The sequence below is a fragment of the Rhagoletis pomonella genome, unplaced genomic scaffold, assembly GCF_013731165.1.
Source record: "Rhagoletis pomonella isolate Grant_MI unplaced genomic scaffold, Rhpom_1.0 Rhpom_scaffold_00006, whole genome shotgun sequence".
NCBI classification, from domain to species: domain Eukaryota; kingdom Metazoa; phylum Arthropoda; class Insecta; order Diptera; family Tephritidae; genus Rhagoletis; species Rhagoletis pomonella.
The window spans coordinates 58487340-58492668 of NW_023458560.1; positions in this window are offsets into that span (position 1 = coordinate 58487340).

A 5329-nucleotide genomic window follows, 5' to 3' on the forward strand; every position below is an offset into this window, starting at 1 on the left:
AGCATCCATATAAGAGCTTCGGTCGGGGAAGAGCAAAGAGCTCCGCTTATGCATATCTCCGCACTGCTTTGTACCCTTTGAAATTTTTTGAGCACTCTTGTCTTACTAAGGGTAGGTTACCATGCTAAGATCCGTAGAGCAGAATCGGGCGAACAATGGCAGTGTAAATCCAGTGAGCTGTCTTAGGTGAGAAGCCCCTCGATACACCGATGGCAGTTTTACATGTGAACAGCGCTGTGGTGGCTTTCTTGATGGTTTCCATTGTGTTGTCATTTCATAGCAGTTTGCTGTCAAGAATTACTCCAAGACACTTGGCAGCACGTTTAAATTCCAGGTTTGAGTCATCGAGTTTAGGTGGTGTAAGAGCCGGTACTTTGTACCGTCTGGTAAAAAGGACTGGCTCGGTAAACAAGACTAGCACAGTTTTTGCTGGGTTGACATAAAGACTGCAGTTTTTGGCCCAAGTAACGAGTGAAGCAAGAGTCACATAGAGTTTGAGGAAATTTTCCCTGTACGATAACCGCAACATCATCGGCATATGCGACAGGCATATATCCATCCGCCTTCATGCGCAGTAGTAGTTGGTTCACTGGCACTACTCATAGCAGTGGAGAGAGAACACCCGCAGATCCGTCAGAGCCGAGGTAATCGCTTTGCACGTTCCACGGTGTGTTGTATTCCATCTGGTCCTGGCGACTTATAAGGCTTGAAATGAGATATGGCCCAACAGATTTTCCTTTCGCTTATCATTTCGTTGCTACCATGTGGTTGTAGCCTCTGCTCATTCTGGATTATATAACGTGTCATCATTGCATTCTGGGAAGTGGTTATCTAAGAGGAATTTAACGGTTTCGGAACTTCAGTCAGTCCAGGACCTATCTATCATATTTTTGAATATAGCTTGATGCTCCAGGAGATTTTGCGAGAACCTTTCGGAGAGTAGCGGCTTCGGATAAAGCCTCCATCCCACTACAAAAATCAATCCACAAGGTAATTGTGGTATTGGCATAAACCAACAAAAAGTTGAGTGCCAAAGAAGAAGCAGAAGTTTAGCTGCTGTCTTTGCTAGAATACTTCTATCTGCCAGCAGCTAGTTTTAGCTCAGCTTATTCGTGTGTCCCTACAACGAAATGAAAATATATAACCATTGCATGCATAATCTGCTACGTCTCATATTTTGATACCCTTTTGTAGTAGGCTTTCAATTGTTCTTATTTGTAGGCTTACAAGGCATTTAGGTAACGCGAATACACCAAATCTGCAACTAATACGCCTTTTTACACCCGAAAATCCTTTAAATGACGACTAAATGCTGCTGCCCACTTGGACATCTACATAAATACATGCATACATAGATAGATATATATTTTCTAGAGGGCCTAAAGTGTTTCAACTCGAACGCCTACCTAAACTCCTTCAACGCAAACAAACAACAAAATCAGCATTTAATATGCAGGCAGTTCGAGTAAAATTCACTAATCCGGCGTGCAAAATCCACGACGCTCTGGAGGCAAACAGCTGGACATTGTCTCGTCGTTGTATCATTGGCTTCATTTTTACCGCATACGAAGAGGCAAGAACAAAAGCGAGCAACAAATAAGACGGCGCAGCGCAAATATCCTTTGACTAAGAAGCAGCAGCAGCAGTGGTTTATAAATTTACATGCGAAAAATTTTCAAAATTCGCAAAAGTGTTGAGAATGAAAAATTAGTGCAGATTTTAAATGTTTAACCGAAGCCTTTGTATTAGCAGGTACGCAATTGGCGAGAGAAATTCGACGGCAGGCAGATAAACTGCCCATTCGCTGACCGGAAAATCCGCTTGTATGCATTTATGATTTCTTTTGCTAGCCGCAGGCCGGCTGAATATGTTTGCTTTCTTTCGCCTTTCAACTCTCTAAGGCCTACATACATAAATACATATATGTTAATGTACATTAGGGCGGGTCAATTTTTATGTGAAATATTTTCGAAAATGCGCGTATAGCACAGCAGGATTCTACGTGTAATTTTATGCAAATTTGCCGAAGAAACCATAGATCTAAAATCAATTTGGAGTTTGCCAAATTGTGAAAATAAGTTTCTCAGCATTTTGCTGTGGTGTCGTAAAGAAGTGCTTAAATTTTACACAAAAACGTGCCATAAGGGGTTTTTTCGTTTGAGGAATCCATTTCCACCAGAGGGCGCAATATTGAAAAATTTCACATTTACTTCGAAACACATTTTCGCAATTTGACGAATTCCAAATTGATTTTAGACCCATAGTTTCTTCGCCAAATTTGCTTAAACTTACACGTAGAATCCTGCCATGCTATACGCGCATAGTCTAAAAAATAATAATTGACCCGCCCTAATGTACATACATTTATGTATGCTTGAAAATCCTTTTCCGCACAGCAAAGGTAAGTAGGTGGTTACGCTGCATTATTTCGAGACAATTAAAGCAAATATTTTGCGTACTAATTAAAGTAAGTAGCACAAAGGCAGACGCGCATATTCGCCATAGCCACTCGGCAGGATATTGCCAAAGATCCTTTTGTGCGCTCAAAAAGGCTGAGAAGAAAGGACAACAAAGCTGATTTTGCAAATATGAAAAATGAAATTCAAATTTGCCGTTATGTACGAGAACTTAACTACTTTTGTGTATGTACTTCAAATCAGCTCGGTGTGTATTTGAAAGCCTCACGTACATCTAAATAGTATTACCCTTTTGTCTACACACCAAAGTATACATGGTTGCATACAAATATTTTTGAACCGATTTCGAGGGCGCTCATTGTTTAGTGTTGCTCTATGAAATCCATATGCAAAATCACCAAGCAAACAATTCGAAAACCTTGAAGAACTGTGGTGTGCGTTTTCTCAGAAAAATTATCCATTTAAAGGATTTAGTGAATGCATATCCTTTAATATGCCTATTTATGTACATAGGTTGCAGTTTAATGCATTGCGCGCACTGATATGCAAATATTGACAAGGATAATTTGTCAAAAATACCCACCACAGTTCAAATAGTCGCTTGCTGCAGCTAACTACAACCAAAAACAAATGTTTGAGTGCGTTTGGGCGTCGATAGCGTGAAAATTTGTTGCTTGTAAAATTTTTTGACGGTTATGTCCTTGTGCAGCTCCATAGCTGATATCCTGTCTGCCTTCTTCAAACATAGAAACATCATTTATTTAAAATGCAAGATGAGAATGTAAGAAAATAAAAATAACAATGAAATGCAAAATGTTGCTGCTAATGGCTCTGTGAGTTGGCCAAGGTCATTTTTTTTTTTGTTCTTTCAGCGATGCGTGCAACTCTTTTTCGTTAACCAAACTGGAGCAAATGCTGCAGTTTTTCCATTCTCTTGCGTTATTTACAAAGCAAAAGTTAACTTGAAATATTATGAGCTGAAGTTGTGAAGGTTTATTACGGTATTTCTCTGGAAATATTTAGAAAATGGTATAGCATTGTTGTTAAGACGTTACCTATCATTACGGTGAGCATAAATATGAATTTAAAATTGAGGACAATTAAAAAAAAAATATATCGAGCCCTAACCGCCAAAATAACGTAAGCGACAGTTTTTTTCAAAATTTTCATTTTAATGCAGAGCATCTAGATGCATTTCTGCATAAAAAAAAAATTAGAAAAATTCAACAAATTTTCGTCTAAATTTTTTACTTTTTAGTCTGTATTTTCAGAAAAATTCTGGATATGCATGTACATCGGTTTTGTGATTCTAGTAAAACCAGTGCAAACTTTAAGTGGCTAAAAACTCGCGTTGATTTTTAATGATTTTTTCTTGCCGACGCCACAATTTATATATTTTTGTAAGAAACGCTTCAATGCCTTTCGAACTGCAGATCGCTTACGTTGATTGCCACATCTCTGCATGGGATATTGACAAATAGTACCATAAAACACGTTTTCCCAAAAAATCTCGAAATATCTTTGAAAAGGAAATTGTGTACAGTTTTCGTGTTCATTGAACCAAAATTAGCTTGAAAAAACATATGTAGGTTAACGCGATTAGTATAAAATTTGTAGAGCAGTGTTACTGATACTTGTGAACAGGACGGATGGTCACCGTACCTATATTATTTGAGTGCTTTTTTGGGTTGAATAATAACAAAATTTTATGCTATTTCTTATTTGTTATTTGTTTGTTAAACTTAATTATTCAAAGTAAATGTGTAGCCCAGTAAAATTAAATAAATTTGGTAGGAAAATTAAAAAAAAATTTGTAACAGCGATTTTTTGATGCAGTTTACTTCTATTTGACACGTCGATCAAGGATCCACAGTCTTGCCCCTAAATTTCATTTGGCAACATTCCGCCATCTTGGATTTAATTTTTGCTTTTTGGTTTTTTTCCAATTTGCAAGCTTATTTTGCATTTTTCGTAAAAAATTTTTATATACAAATATGTAGAGAATTTAATTTCCCACATTTGTTATATAGAAGGTTTTTTTAAAAATAGCATTTTTTATTGTATTTATTTTTTATTGCAAAAACTGCTGCTGTTATGTTATGTTATCTTATGTTATGTTATGTTATGATATGTTCTGTTATGATATGTTATGTTATGTTATGTTATGTTATGTTACGTTATGTTGTGTTTTTCAAGGCATTTCACCTCATGTCAACTCCTCTCTCATCACACTTTACCTAAACTCACTTTAACTCACCTCACCTCAACTCACCCCATTTCATCAAAACTTAATTCAACTCAACTAGACAAAGCTCAACTCCCCTCAATTTTAATGATTGAATTTCAACCACTGAGCGAACACTAGTGTACATATGTACATGTGGTCATAAGCAATAACCGCCTAAGTCGACTTAAGAAAGAATTGAGTTATATATGCTAACGTATTCTGCAACTACTATTCCATGTATGTATATGAATATTCCATGAAATTCCCATCTCGCCAGCTAGGCTATTTAAAAAGTTATAGACGAACATATTTTGGTTTCCCCATAAGGCTAACATTACAATCCAAATGTTTAAAACGTCTTTTCTCGAATTCAGGTTTTCTGACTTAGGCGGTTATTGCTTATGACAAGACTTAAAATTTTTTCCAGATTTTTTCAGGAGTTTTTGAGATTCTTCGTGTTTTATTTTTCGGGATTTTTGTAAGTTTTGAGATTTTTTTTTATTTTTTACACACCTTTCGGTATTTTTCGTGACCTTTTCGGTTTCTCCGGGCCTTTTCGGGGTTTCGAGAATATTCCAGGATTTTCGGAATTAGTTTTTATACAGTACTTAGTTAAGCCATAAATAGATAAAAAGTTATTTTTTAGTCGGTACATCTTCAGTATTTAGGCCTGTGGTAATAACTG